This window comes from Mesoplodon bidens (genome assembly GCF_964165515.1).
Source record: "Mesoplodon bidens genome assembly, chromosome: 3".
NCBI classification, from domain to species: domain Eukaryota; kingdom Metazoa; phylum Chordata; class Mammalia; order Artiodactyla; family Ziphiidae; genus Mesoplodon; species Mesoplodon bidens.
Window position 1 is genome coordinate 33,053,113 of NC_138178.1, and position 16,258 is coordinate 33,069,370.

The 16,258-nt window shown below is 38.1% G+C and overlaps 1 protein-coding gene across 3 annotated transcripts in view; it reads left to right on the plus strand.

Annotated features, from left to right (window-relative positions):
- The window catches only part of ZFAND6 (zinc finger AN1-type containing 6), a 76,026-nt gene that overhangs the window by 37,801 nt on the left and 21,967 nt on the right, over positions 1-16,258 (plus strand). For 2 of the 3 annotated variants that reach the window (XM_081226781.1, XM_081226779.1), the window contains exon 2: positions 13,545-13,668. The exons of the other annotated variant lie outside the window; for it this stretch is intronic. The gene's annotated coding sequence lies outside the window, so the exon portion shown is untranslated. The remainder of the gene's footprint in view (positions 1-13,544; positions 13,669-16,258) is intronic. 3 annotated transcript variants of the gene reach the window in all.

The following is a 16,258-nucleotide window of genomic DNA, read 5'->3' on the forward strand; positions in this document are numbered from 1 at the left end:
TACAATATAGTCAAAGCTACGCTCTTAACAACTGTCGCAGTCTTACAAAGACTGACTCTTATAGTAGGTAAAAGACAACCCAAAATAAATTAAAATGAAGGAAAATAGGTTAAGCCATTGGAGAGGAAGGAGAACATGAAATTAGTGAGGTGATGGTGAGGATTTTCTCCTTTCTTGCACATTTTATTTTATTCATTTTCTCTCTCTCTTTTTTTCTACCTCTTTCCTCCCTCTCCTTTAATTTATTTTGTGGTTTTATGCCACTGAAATGTTTGTGTTTTATCCATTTGTGTTTTGGCCTCTCAGTGATAAACATTCTGTTATCTTGTCTTTTCCAGGTGCTCTGTAGGTCAGTGTGTGCTTTGTTGGCTTCTTATTGGCATTACAGAGTTTGTTTGGGTGGGACGTTTGTTTTAGTATTTCCCTTGTATATTATTGATCACTCATTAACTCTTGCTTTGGTATTGCTTTGCTACCTGGCATAACTAGAAATTAACTTAATTTGGAGTTTTTAACAAGGACACACTTGCTACTGCATATCCAATTGAGGAATAGCCCTGCTTTATTGGAGAAGTTTGTTTCTTTAACTGCAGTAGAATAAGAAGGTTGAGAGGAGGCAGACATTCACTTGACTCATAAGCATTCACATCTGACGTTTTCAATGAGAGCACTATTTCTTACAGTTGATTAAAATGGATAATCACAAATCAGTTTAGACTGCTGTTGAATTAGAGTGTATGGAGATGAGATAGGAAATAATAGTTCGCTTTTTATTGTTAGGTATTTGGTTGAAATCCTTAGAACATCAGGTCCAAATATTTATTTTTCTAAGGTCTTATTTTGAAATAATCTCAAATTTATAGGAAGTTGCATTAATAATACAAATAATTCCCATATACCCCCTGGCAAGATTCACTCATTGTTAACATTTTGCTACATTTGTGCTATCATTCTGTTATATATATATATATTTTTCCTAACTGAGAATACGTTGCATGCATCCTGTCCCTTTACCATATAGTACTTAGACATATATTTTCTAAAAACAGCATTCTTATATTTTCAAGGACATTCCAGTTATCATATCAAGGAAATTTAACACTGATATAATACAATTCTCTAATATACAGCCCACATTCAGATTTCTCTAGTTTCCTCAGTATGTTCTTTAATAATTTTTTTCCCAGTCTAGGATCCAACCCACAAACATTCATTGTGTTTAGTTTTCATGTCTCTATTTTCCTTTAATCAGAACCATTTCCTTAACCTTTCTTTGTCTTTTATGACATAGACACTTTAGAAGAGTGACAGACCATTTATTTATAGAATATCCCTCAATTTGGGTTAGTCTCATGTGTCCTTGTGATGAAATTTAGGAAATATAGTAGTTTGGGCAGGAATGCTACATTACTGCTGTGTGCTTCTCAGGGCATCACATCAGGAGGCATATGTCCATTTGTCCTGTTTTCAGTGATACTAACTTTGATCTTTTGATTAATGTAGTATCTGCCAAGTTTTTCCACTTAAAAGTTAGTATTTTCCCTTCTCCAATAAGTAATTTGTGGGGAGATACTTTGGGAGTTAATATATGCTCTTCCTCATCAAACTTTCATCCACAAAGAATTTTAACAAATGGTAATTTTGCCTGAATCCATTATTAGTATGATAGTTGAAGTTCAGATATTTATTTGCACAAACCCAGTAATATAGGAGGGAGACTGTTCCAACTGTTGGATTCTTTAGCTTTAGAAAGTATTTTGTGTTGAACTGGAATTTGTCTCCTGAGACTTTGGCACATTGTTTCAAATTTTGTACTTTTGTGCCACTGATGAGATAAGCCTGCTCTTTGCTTCTCTTTAACAGCCCTTCATAATGCATTCCCTTTTTGTGTTTTCTCTAGGTTATGTACTCCCGTTTCTAACAGTTTCTTGTGAGAGGTAGCTTTCCTGAATTTATAACCATCCTGTTGGTTTCCTGATAACACTCATTTATCAATATCATACTTAACATAGAGTACCAAATCCAGATACCAAGTCCAGATATGGTTTATACCAATTTCAGATATGGTTTGATTGGTGCAGTAGATTGCTATTGCTTATAATATAGCTTGATACTTAAGAGCACCAGGCTTTGGAGACAAATAAACCTGGATTCTCTGCCACTAATTAGCTGTGTAATCATCAACAAGTTCCTAATATCTTTAAACTTCAGTTCCACAATCTGAAAAGAGTTGGTAATAATTTCACCTTTTAGGGTAGAATGAGGATTAAGTGTGCATGTAAAATTCTGGGGATGGTGTCTATTGCACCGTAATCACTCATTAAATGTTAATTATTATTATATAGAAAGGATGTTTCTGTTTTTACAGCCCATGATTGTGCAATTTATTTTTTAGCTGTTGTAGTTTACTGTAGGCTCATTTAAACCTGTGGTGAAAATCAGAAAGTTTTAATAAGGTCTACTGAAGCACAGTTAGACTGTTGAACAAATATTTTAACTTAAGTGAAAATTATTCTGTCAGTTACAACTTTTATAAAGCTTTGAGTTATTTTTTAAATTATATGTACAGTATAAGTAGATTATAAAGAAACATTTGAGTTATTTTGAATGAATCCTAAAACCTTTAGTCATCTTTTATGGCATAGCAAATACACAGTCAATTTTCAGCATTAAGTAAAACTTTAAAAATTAGCCAGTGAATTTTGAGTGTTTGGATGCTGTCTATTTCTCATGATGTTTTAAAACCATGTTGTTAATATAAATAGTAAATTTACTCTGTAAAATCCTAAAACTTTTCCTAAAATTTACTATAGAAATTGGGGTTAGTAATATACCTTTATGGGGGGAAAATAGTTATCTAGCTATTTTAGGACATACTGATTGAACGCAGTTTTATTTTCCAGACAAGCTTTCTATAACACTTGAGTAACCTGTCACAATAATGATACTATAGAAATTTTAATCTGTGGGGAAATGTGGTGTAACCCTTCATTGTAAATGTTAGAAATATGGCTCCTCTTTCTGTCACAACGGGACCAAGAGTCTCTTTCTCCCCAGTCAGGAGGGTCCCAAAGGATACTCTTGGGACACTGAGGGCACCCCGCTATCTCCTTGTAAAAGTTTTTCTTTAATTGGTGGCTCTTTATGCTAAAGAAATTAGCTAAACTTTAGAAAAAAAGAAAAATACCTAGTTTTGCTTACTTTGAAGTAATTCTTCCTTACCTAGCCTGTGGCCAGGTGAAGAAAAATCTATATGTTAAAGTTACACGTTGTTAAATTATACATTGGTGTCAGATACCAAATGAAATGTTTTTCTTAATTTTACATAGCAGCCCTTTTTATATAGCTATAATAGTGAAAGCACTCCTTAAAAGTTTAGACAATTAAAATGTACATAGTCAATTTGAACTGTCTCAACTGTTTCATGTTAAATGTGTTACAGGAATGAATCTGAAGTCTACTGCTGTAAAACACTGAAGGCTTTAAAATGTTTTCTTGCATAAAACTCAAAGTTTAGCTGCTTATGAGGATAGGGAAGGCAGGAAGCTAATGTCTGTCTCACTATACAGGACAGCTGTTTGCTCATCAACCTCAACTGTGTGAATAGACTTAAGCCTGTAACCCTATGTAATTAGGCATAATAATTAAAAATTTTTTAAATCTAAAGTGCTTAAAGATAACACATCAGTGTGATGATATTTTTTAGGGTCTGTTTTTTTTCTGGTGGGTGCTATGTTGAGGGTGGAGTGGGTGGTAGATTTTTATAAAATATTTTTGAGAATATCACTTAATAACCATGCATCTTTTTTCATCATTATTCCATTACTGTGAAGCAAAAGAATATAATTCTTTAGATCCCTCTTTATTTTGCAGTTGATTTCAGCCTTTTATAATTAATACTTTAACCAAACAGTCATGAAAATGTATTTTGGGAATATCATGTTAGATATTAATATAGAAAATTGCTCTTGGAAATAACTTAAATTATAATTAACAATTTTTTTAAATTTATTTATTTGGCTGTGTTGGGTCTTTGCTTTAGTTCACGGGCTTCTCACTGCGCTGGATTCTCTTGTTGTGGAGCACGGGCTGTAGGCACACAGGCTCAGTAGTGGTGGCATGCGGGCTCAGTAGTTGCGGCACACAGACTTAGTTGCTCCATGGCATGTGGAATCTTCCTGGACCAGGGATCGAACCAATGTCCCCTGCATTGGCAGGCGGATTCTTAACCACTGCACCACCAGGGAAGTCCCTAAACATGACATTTCTTGAGGACACACAACTGTATTTGTCTGGAACATGAAAGATTGCTCTTGCATCAGATGTAACTCCACAAAAGAGGAGGAAAGGAAGCAAAAATATGTCTTAAAGAATGTTGGTGATAGTTAGGTATCTCTGGGTTTTAGGTAAAGTGATTTTTAGCAAATTCAGCAAAGTCATTATAATGTTATTTTAAAATAAAGGCATGGATGGGTGAATTAAGTGGTGTTGCAAGTTTTGAGTTCTGTCAGTAGTGACTGCTTCTTGGATTAAAGTGAGCCATTTTTTTACATTTAGATGCTGGTAGAGTGCTTTCTAATCTAGAAGCACTGGTAGTGTTATGGATGGTGCATTAAGTCTTTCAGGAAGGATTAGGTATCAGTGGTTTTATTGTAAGAGATTCTCTTGTGTTGGGGATGATTCTACTAAAGCCTAAAAGTAGTCTGGGTTTCAGCACTGACCATCACTGTCACTGTGTGTTTAGAAACATGGTAGTGTTGTGGGGGGAGGTTGTAGCAAGAAGTAGAAACATGGTTTTATGTTCTGTAAGAACTTGCTGTTTACTGGAATCTAATCAGGGGCCGGAACACATCTGAACCGATACCCATTCTAACTGAAAATGGGAAAGGGGGAGATTATTTTAAAAGATATGTGAAAATCTTGTGGAATTGGCAAGAAGTTTACAGCTTTGGTACCTTTCTATGTGTTTGGTGTTCTTCCTTTTCTCCACCCCAACCTTTTCAGATTGGTTCATTGGGTCAGGTTTTCACCCATGTCTACTTAACTTTTCTGGAGATATTATCCCATGGTACCAATGGAGCAACAAGAGTTAAGACCTGTAGGTAGTACAGGTTGTATTAAAAGGGAATGTTAACAAGGAGTCAGTAGTTGGCAAGTCTAACTGCAATTTCTTTAACTGATTAGGAAGCAGGGAGGGGGCTGATAATATTACCTTCCTCATATAGATATGGTGACACTAAATGAGACAGTTCCTCTAAAGTGCTTAGCACAGGGTCTAGTACATAACAGCTAATGTTTTCAGTGAGTACTTACTAATGCATATCGAAGTATGTACTTTTCTGATCTGATTTTTTAATTTAGGGAGAAGGTTTGGAGAACTTAAGATTAAATGATGACCTATGGATACCCCACTCAGAGCATTTAATTCAGAGGTGGAGTGGCTGTCTAACTGGGCTGGTAGTTATGCCCTAAACTGTTCATGATATTCTGTTAACCTTAGATTGGCTTACTGTTGAGCACTGTATGTTTTTAATCAGGAGCTTAGAATAGTTTTTCCGTATTTGTTTTAGCCATTTGAACCCTTTGTTCTAATGAAATCTTTTACAAAAACCTGGTATTTAAAAATACTAAAAAGGAACTGTTCTGCTTGAAGCAGAAATGTTCAACCCAATCTACCATCTCAGTTTTCTCCTCACCTGTGCCCTCTGCCTCAGCAGTCATTGATAGAATGCATAGTTATAAGAACTAAAAGCACACTTATGAGAAATTAATTTAGTGAATGATTGCCTGGATGGATAAGCATGAATAAGCCCATGCACACCCTTAGATGTTTTAAGATTTTATTTTTGACTCTGGCTGCTTGTAGACTGGCTGTTAACAAGTTGGCCGTGATACTGCTTTATCTTGAAAGGTGGTACTAATGAACAACCCCAGAAACTTGTATTTTACTTTACAGATATTGTTGACCATACCACATATCACATTGTGTTCTCCTTATAAACTATATGTGAAATACTCACTCTTATGTTATCTGAGTCAAGGTTAATTGTATTTCTGAGTAATTGATTTTATTTTTCTTTTGAATATTGTACCTACCTCTTAACTAGTCATATCCTTTGCATTGGCTGCTAGGAAAAAGAGTCAGCTGAATGGCTTCTAATTAGCAAAAAAGCCCTATGGGCATGCGTTTTGTTTTGACAATATACCTGACCCCTCATTTTTTCTACCACCTTGTCTTGGATTGACCATTTTTGCTTCTGTCTAATGTTGTCATATAGCATGCATTTTTAAAGTCACCTTAAATCCTTTTCAGCACACCATGAAGTATATAAAAAATCATAGTGTTGTGTTTAGTGAACAGCACTTGTTAAACCCTCCTTCCCGTTACAGGGTGATGGGATTCTCCATTGCTTATAGGTTTAAATTCAGACACCTTAGTGTGGATACAAAGCCTTCACTATATGGCCTTACTGTTTCTAGGATTAGTCCATCCTGTATTCCAGACACACAGGATTCTCTTGCTTTATCCTGCCCCATAATTATAAGTAGTAGGTATATAAGCACTTACTAATCAATGCATCCTTTTATAAACTTTGGTAGAAGGATGTTAGAAACCTTTCCCTCACACTTGTAATCAAGAAATCATCTCAGTAGGAAGTAAGATTAAGAGATCTCCTAACAGGTGATCACTGTCTGTGAGACAAAGGACACCTTTTATGTACCTGCCCTTTGTGACCTGTGGGTAAAGAAGGAGTCTTGGATTTATGACTGTAAGATGTTATGGAAAAACCCGAACGAACTTTTTGGCCAATGCAATATTTGTGGCTTCTTTCTCACTACCAAAGTGGAGTTGAGTAGTTACCACAGGCTATATGGCACACAAAGCCTAAATTATTTACTTATCAGGCCCTTTAGAGAAAAAGTTTACCAACTCGTAATATACAGTGTTGGGGGATACAACCTTGAAAAAACTAAATAATCATTTTGTGTATTTAATTTGGTTTTTCTTTTTTATATTAGTCTTTACAGACTATATTATTTGTTCATCGTTCATATTTCAATTCATATTGAAATTCGATGTTGATTACTATAAATAGCTCTCATAACTCTGAGTTTGTGGGGTATGTGTCCTTAGTAGGCCTTTCCCTGAAATGAGAAGCTAAGAGCTGTATGCCCAGATTCTGTCCAAGGGTAGACTTCAATTTGGGTATGTGGGTAGGAAACTAGAATGAGGAAGACTTTACTGTGCAGTACCAGTATCCCAGAATAGGTCAAAGAGGAAGAATACAATGAAGTATAATTAGTTTCAAGATTTAATAAAATTAGTACTTTTATTGTTTAATCAAGAACATTCATAAGTGGTGCTTTTTGGGGGGGAAGAAGGTAAGAGTATGGTGATGAAGAATACAGTGGCTGCTGACTGCTAGTACAGTTTGGTGCATGAAGCCAAGGCTCCAGCTTGTTTTACCTTCCATTGCTTTTACGCTGCCAGTCGACACAGTGAAAAGGCAAATAACAAGTTCTTGTTTGTATGAAAATAGTTTTGACCCCCTGGGCCTCTGAGAGTATCTCAGGGATCGGATCCCCAGGGGATCCACAGATAAGCTTTGAGAATTACTGACCTAGGGCATGGACTCCAGCCAGACTGCTAAGGTTGACTTAGTTCCATCACTTACTACTAGCTGTATGACTTAAAGCAATTTACTTTAACCTCCCCATGCTTGTCTGTGATATGGTGATAATACCTATTGCCTAGGTTTGTTATGAGGATAAAGGAGTTGAGGTTTATAAATGTGCTTAGAACAGTGCACTATATAAATATTATTAAATAAAACCAAGTGGTAAAGCCAGTTATTTGTATTAGAATGTTATACAAAGTTTCAGAAGAACAGGAGAGATTTAAATTTAGAGATTGACCATACAATGGAAGAAATCAGGGAGAAACATTCATTTACAAGTATTGGAAACTAAGTTGGAGATTTGCCTTAGGAGAAGAGATTTCTTAAAGGGGCTGGGGACAGGGAGGTGAAGCACAAAGTCATGCATGTTGAATTATGAGGTTTAAGGTCAAAGAAGAAGAAATAAAAAGAAGGTTCATACATGTGGATCTTGCATACACAGAGCTTATTTTGTTAGTCTTTTGGAGAAGAAAAGTGAATGAAAGCCCATGAATGTGGAAACCAATGGGAAAATTTGAGTGGGTTCCCCATTTTGCAAAAAAAGGTATTGGGTTACCTTGTGCAGATAGTAACTAATTCTTTAAGATATGCAATATGGAACCTAGGTCGGTTTGAGAACATAAAATCGACTACAACTTTAATTATAAAATTACTATGTTTGGTATGCCAACTTAAGCAAATTGCTAAATGAACCTCTGAGTGAAATGAATTAGAAAAGATACCCCAAAACTTAAGAGTGTGAGGCTAAGCATCTTTGTTCAGTGCACAAACTATATAACATATGTAGTGGGCCCTGCTGGCAAACCTAGATCTTTTCTCAAACAGCAAATTCAGTTTCTTTAAAAAGAGCCTATTGCAGCCTGTTCGCCTTGTGGTAAATACTTGGTTACTACAGGTTGTAGTACAAGGCTGCTGCTACCTTGCCAGCGCAGTTTCATTCATGCATTCAACAAATATTGAATGTGTACCATGTGCCAGGCATTATTTTAAGCATCAGTGAACAAAATGGACAGAATCTCTGCTGTTACAGAGGTGACATTTTAGTAGAGGGAAGAGAGATGAGATAAGTGTAATTTAATAGTAAATTAAGATTAAAGGCATTAAAGAAAAATAAAACTGGAAAGGGTAATAAAGGATGCTGGTTGCAATTTTAAATGAGGTAAAGGAAGCCCTCTCTCAGAAGATGACATTTGAGCAAAGGTCCTGAAGGAGATGAGGGAACCTAGTTGTAGTGACTTCTGGAGGGTAGAAGTTACAGCAGTTACAAAGGCCTTATGAAAGGAGCATACCTGGCATATCTGTATATGATCAGGGAGGAGTGGAAGAGGAGGTCAGGTAATGGGGGAACAGATTATAAAAGAGCCTTTAAGTCATGGTAAGGAGTTTGGCTTTTACTTGGTGAATTGAAGGATTTTGAGTAAGCAAGCAGTGTGATCTGCTTTAGATTTTAACATAATCACTGGCTGCTGTATTGAAACTACACCATAGGAAGATAAGAACAGAAGCAAGGAGATCTATATACCAGTAACTATATTAGTTATCAATTGCTATATAGCAAATTATTCCAAAAACTTCATGGTTTAAAACAACAAACACTTATTGTTTCGCACAGTTTCTGTCAGGATTATAGATGTAGCTTAGCTGTATAATTTTTTTTTTTTTTTTTTTGCGGTACGCGGGCCTCTCACTGTTGTGGCCTCTCCCGTTGCGGAGCACAGGCTCCAGACATGCAGGCTCAGCAGCCATGGCTCACGGGTGCAGCCGCTCCGCGGCATGTGGGATCTTCCCGGACCGGGACACGAACCCGTGTCCCCTGCATCGGCAGGCGGACTCTCAACCACTGCGCCACCAGGGAAGCCCTAGCTGTATAATTTTGGCTCAGAGTCTCTCATGAGGTTGCAGCCCAGATGTTAGCCAAGGTTGCAATCATCCGAAGACTTAACCAGGGCTGAAGGATTTGCTTCCAAGTTCACTCATACACCTTTTGGCCAGAGACCTCAGTTACTCAGCAAGTGGGGCTGTCCTTATGACAGTGGTAGCCACCTTCCCCGGAGTTAGTGATCCACAAGAGAGAGAGCAAGGCAGTAGCCATAATGTACAGTGTCTTTTATGACTAGACTCAGAAATGACAAACCAACACTTCCACAGTATTCTGTTGGTTATCCAAACCAACACTGATAAAATGTGGGAGGGGACTACAAAGGGCCAGAATATCAGGAGGCATGGGGATCATTGGGGGCCACCTTGGAGGCTGGCAACAAATAGAAAATGAAATTTTAAAAAGATACCATGTATTGCCTTTTAACAAATTAAATACCTAGGAATATCTAACAAGAAATATGCAAGACCTGCGTGAACACTGTCAAAACATTACTGGAAACTTAAAGAAGACCTAAATAAATTCAGGAGTCTGCTGTGTTTGTGTATCTGTAGATTCAACACAACCCTAACAGGTCCCCCCCCCGCCCCCCCATAGAAATTGACAAACTGAATCTAAAATTTGTATGGAAATGGAAAGTGCCAAGAATAAGCAACACAATCTTGAGGAAGAATAAAACTGATACCAGCTATCCAAAATCTATAATAACTTGAAACAGGATAGACAAATAGACCAGTGGGATAGAATTGAGAGTCTAGGAAAAGACCCACATTACATGTATGATAACCTATGTATGGACAAGAGTGAGACTGCAGTGCAGTAGGGAGAGGACAGTCTTTTCAATAAATGGATTTGGGTTAATTAGATAACCATATGGAGAAAAACATGAATCGTAATCCCTACCTTATTCCATACAAAAAATCAACTCCAGATAGATTACAGATCTAAATGTGAAAGGTAAAATAATAAAATTAGAAGGAAAATAGCATCTTCGTGACCTCGGAGTAGGCAAAGATTCTTAAAATAACTAACTATAAAAGATAATTGTTAACAAAATCATATTAAGGTGAATTTTGGTTTCAAGACACCATTAAAAATGGAAACACAAACCATCGTGGAAGGTAAAGTAAGCAAAAGGCAATCCAACAGAAAAAAATGCACAAAAAACTTAGACACTTAACAAAAGAGAATTTTAAGAATATTTAAAATAGAAAGGCAGATGTATTAATTTCTTAGGACTGCAATTACAAATTAATACAAACTAGGACGCTTTAAAACAACAAAAATTTATTCTCTCACAGTTCTGGAGGCCAGAAGTTCAAAATCAAGGGGTTGGCAGTGCCATGCTCTGTAGAAGCTCTAGGAGAGAATACATTTCTTGCTGCCAGATTCTAGTGGCTGCATGCATTCTTTGGCTTGTGGCCACATCACTCCAGTCTCTGCCTTTGTCTTCACATCACCTTCTCCTCTGTGTCTCTCAAAACTCTCTCTACCTTTCTCCTGTAAGTATACATGTGATTGCATCTTAAGCCCAACCAAACAATCCAGGCTAGCTCCTCTTCTTAAGATCCTTAACTTAATCATCTTTTGCCTTAAGATCCTTAACTTAATCATCTTTTGCCATATAAGATAGTATTCAGAGGTTGCAGAGATTAGCACATAGACATGTCTTTGGGGCTGCCATTTAGCCCAGTATAGCAGGCAGTACTAAGTATTGGTGAGGTATGGAGTAACCGGAATGCTCATACATTGCCAGGGACTCTAACGTTGCCAGGAGTTTGTAAATTTGTATAACCACTTTGGGAACTGGTAGTATCTGCTTAAAGGTGAACATACATATACCCTATGACCCAACATGTCCCCTCCTAGGTATATACTGAGCAGAAATGCGTATGTATGTTAGTCAAAAAACATATACAATAATGTTCATAACAGCAATATTTGTCATAGTCATAAGCTGGAAAGTTCCCAAATCCCTATCATCACTAGAATAGATAGTGGTTTATTCATACAGTGTAATATACTAGATAGCAAAGAGAAGGAATGGACTGTGGTTAGACACATTAGCATGGTTGAATCTCAAAAACAATTTGAGAGAAGCCAGACACAATGTGTGTACACTGTATAATTCCATTTATTAAAAGTACAAGAATAGGAAAAGCTAATCTAGAGTATTAGAAGTCAGCATAATGGTTATCCTTGGGGAAAGGATAATATTTGGAAAAGAGCATGAGGAAGCTTTTGAGGGGTACTGATGATAATCTGTTTCTTGATTGGGGTGCTTAGTTACCCAGTTGTGTTCAATTTGTGAAAATTTAAGCTTTACCCTTGGGACCTGTATATGTTTAAAGAAGAAAAGAATGGGAGTTGTTGGTTACTTTTGTAGGTTTCTTTACTATAGGACATCTCAGTTGAACTAATGGAGTATCTTTCATTTTGATATGCATTGATTATTCTGTTCTGTTTGAAAGTTTTAGTAGAGCAACTTGATTATAACATTTGTAAGGACTTTGAATTGCAAGTGACAGAAGCCCAAAGCAAACTAAAGCAAAATGAGAATTTGTTCACATAACTGGGAAATCTGAGGGGTGGAGCTGTCCTCAGTAAGCCTTTGTCTTGGCTGTCTCCTTCCTACCCATTTTGGCTTTGCTTACCTTATTTTAATTAATTATGTGGACTCTTTCTCTATTGTGGCAGAGGCGGCCACCAGCAGCACCAGGTTTACATTGTATTGTCTTCAATGTAATCTCAGAGCAAAGTCTGCCTCTTTCCCAGTAGCACCAGTAAAATCCAGGGAGGAATGAATGATTGGCTCAGATTGAGTCATAATGCCCAGGCTTGGATCATGTGCCCACCACTGAGACAGGTCTGGCCCTGAGGAGGAGGGGTTAAGCCTACCCAAAGCAAATGAAATGGTCTTCCCACAGGAAAGAGAGGTTCTGTTAATCTGAAAGAGGAAGGAAACATACCAGGCTGACAGAAACTATCAGTGTCAGGAATATGGATGTCTTCCCAGTCCAGTTATTGAATGATTTTATAATTATTAAGATACCACGGATTTTATTTAGCCTTGGCGAATAGAAAACTGTGTGCTAAAATAGAGGACAGTTTGTACCAAGAACATTACTGTCATTTTTCACATCATAGCTACAACTCTCTGTATAAACTATACCTAGTGATACAGATTTGGATGAAATATTGCCTTTCATAGTTCTTTCCCCTTATTGGGTGATGAACATATACTTAAATAAGAGATGAGGCTTAGCAAGAACAAATAATACTTTAAATTTACATTGTTTGGATTAGAGAATCCCACAGTTAATAGTACCTGTGCTTGAGTCCCATGTCTACCTAGCCTCCCCACATCTTCTTCAGTGATGATTGCATTAAAGTCATTTGCTTATTTAATCCAGAGGTTGGCACATTTTTAGTCCATCACCTGTTTTTTTGTTTGTTTGTTTGTTTTGTTTTTTCTTTGGTTTTTTTTTGTGTGTGTGGTACGCGGGCCTCTCACTGTTGTGGCCTCTCCCGTTGCGGAGCACAGGCTCCGGACGCGCTGGCTCAGCGGCCATGGCTCATGGGCCCAGCCGCTCCGTGGCATGTGGGATCCTCCCGGACCGGGGCACGAACCCGTGTCCCCTGCATCGGCAGGCGGACCCTTAACCACTGAGCCACCAGGGAAGCCCTATAGTGGCTTCTTAACCACTGCGCCAGCAGGGAAGCCCTATAGTGGTTTATTAACCACAGCGCCACCAGGGAAGCCCTATAGTGGCTTCTTTTTGTGAGATTTATCATGCCAGTCAATGAAAACTTTCCATATATCAATAACTGGGAGGTTTGTATATATTAGAATTAGCTTTGGAGTCTCTTATCCTTACATAACCTAGTATGTTGAAATTGATGAATTATTTGCTGGGAAGGAATATGTAGTATCCTCAAAGATGTTATTCTCATGTTAGCTGGACTCGCACCTTTTTGTCTTTCAGCCCAAGAAGCAGCAGGAAAGACAACCTGACATAGGGAACTGGGGACTGCTGTACAGAGAGAGAACTACAAAACACCCTCAGTGCAGTAGGAACCCTAATCCAAAGTCCCTATACTTTTATCAGAGTGAGTAGCATTCGTCCCAACTGTTCTATATTGAGTCATACTTTCTGATCTATTTGCTTTATGAACTTTCCTAGATATTTTGTAATCTCTGCAAAGGTTCTTGACCTCCAGAACATATGTATGTTGCCCATATGATAGGTATCATCATAGGTTAAGATTAGATAACTGAAAGTGAAGGTAGCCTTGAATTGGAGAGTATAAGCTCTATCTGAGAGCTCTATCTAAGGGTCCTAGCTGATTGGTTTTAATTTTGGGAACATCAGTCCACTGTTGTCAGGTCTTGCTGTTTTTCGAGAGAAGCTGGAAACCTGGGATTTTTATTTGACATTCCCCAATTTCTGAATGCTAACAATTAATTTTTAAAAATTAATATGTGCTGGCTTACCAAACATGCCTGTGGGTCAGATTTAACTTGTTTGCCAGTTAACAACTTCTGTATTTAAGTTATCATTATAAATTATATATCCTCCCTATTTATATCAGGAGGAGGGAGAAGAACAATGAAATGAAAAATTATATATGCCTTTTGTAACTGGCTTGGGTTACTGATCGTTCTTGCTGAATGACTGTTTCAGTATGTAAATTATGAGTACTGTGATTGAAACATTTTTCATCAATCTGTTTTCACCCCTTTTCAATGGAAAATAACCATTTTTTGCTTGACGTGAATACTTCTAACAATAATGAAATGTGTTTATTCAACAAAATATTTTGTAATATTCATATTAGGCATAAAGGGGATTGAAGAAGAAACTGTTTAACTGGGAATTGATTTGTATACCTGTAAAGCACTTGAGTAATGGTAAGTTTAAGTGCCCCAAAAGGGTGGTGTACAGACAGCTTCTGTAGGAATACAGAGCAGAGGAGGATCGAGGTGGACAGAAATGAACCCAGAAGAAGTAGAATTTAAGTTGATTCCTGAGTAAGATTGTTATAGGCAGAGTGAAGAAGCGGACAACATTTACGAAGGAAAGAGCGGTATGAGCTAGAAGCTTGTTTGCAGTAACGAGGATGATTTGTTTCAAACAGATAGGCACAAAAGGACCCTCTGCTTTTAGGCAGAGTGGAGTTAGAGCAGTTACTGAGTTTCTGCTAGGTGCCAGGCACTATATGGAAGCTTTCTATATACATTGTCGTAAATAAATATGAGCACACTTTTTAAAATAACTAATTAATTTAGTTTTGGCTGCATTGGGCCTTTGTTGCTGCATACAGCTTTCTCTAGTTGCAGCTAGCGGGGGCTACTCTTCGTTGCGGTGCACCGGCTTCTCATTGCGGTGGCTTCTCTTGTTGCAGAGCACGGGCTTCAATAGTTGTGGCTCGTGGGCTCTAGAGCGCAGGCTCAGTAGTTGTGGCACATGTGTTTAGTTGCTCCGGGGCGTGTGGGATCCTCCAGGACCAGGGTTCGAACCCATGTCCCCTGCACTGGCAGGCGGATTCTTTTTTTTTTTTTTTGCAGTACGCGGGCCTCTCACTGTTGTGGCCTCTCCCGTTGCAGAGCACAGGCTCCGGACGCGCAGGCTCAGTGGCCATGGCTCACGGGCCCAGCCACTCCGCAGCATGTGGGATCTTCCCGGACCGGGGCACGAACCCATGTCCCCTGCATTGGCAGGCGGACTGTCAACCACTGCGCCACCAGGGAAGCCCTGGCAGGCGGATTCTTAACCACTGTTCCACCAGGGAAGTTCTGAGCACACCTTTTTTTTTTTTTAACATCTTTATTGGAGTATAATTGCTTTACAATGGTGTGTTAGTTTCTGCTGTATAACAAAGTGAATCAGCTATACATATACATATATTGCCATATGCCCTCTCTCTTGTCTCCCCCTCCCACTCTCCCTATCCCACCCCTCTAGGTGGTCACAAAGCACAGAGCTGATCTCCCTGTGCTATGTGGCTGCTTCCCAAAAGCTGTTTTACATTTGGTAGTGTATATATGTCAATGCCACTCTCTCACTTCATCCCAGTTTACCCTTCCCCCTCCCCGTGTCCTCAAGTCTATTTTCTACGTCTGCATCTTTATTCCTGTCCTGCCCCTAGGTTTTTCAAAACCAGTTTTTTTTCTTTTTTAGATTCCATACATATGTGTTAGCATATGGTATTTGTTTTTCTCTTTCTGACTTCACTCTGTATGACAGACTCTAGGTCCATCCACCTCACTACAAATAGCTCAATTTCGTTTCTTTTTATGGCTAAAAAAATATGGAACGCTTCACGAATTTGCGTGTCATCCTTGTGTAGGGGCCATGCTAATCTTCTTTGTATCGTTCCAATTTTAGTATATGTGCTGCTGAAGCAAGCACCTGAGCACACTTTTAAGGAGTTGAACTTAGGGAAGTTTAGTAACACGTCCAAGCTCTTATAGGTAATTGAAACAGCAAAACTGGGATCTGACCCCAGTCCTGTTCACTTTTCACTCAGCATACTTTCCAGGAAAATTGGGCTGGTTAGGGTAAATTATGTAGAGCATGAATGCCAGGTCTAGTACTCCTTTCTGGGGAAATTATTTAGTAACTAGAAAAGAAGTAATATGATGAGAACTGGGTGTTTTAGGAGAATTTAAATAAGTGGCTTGTGAGGAGAGGCACTA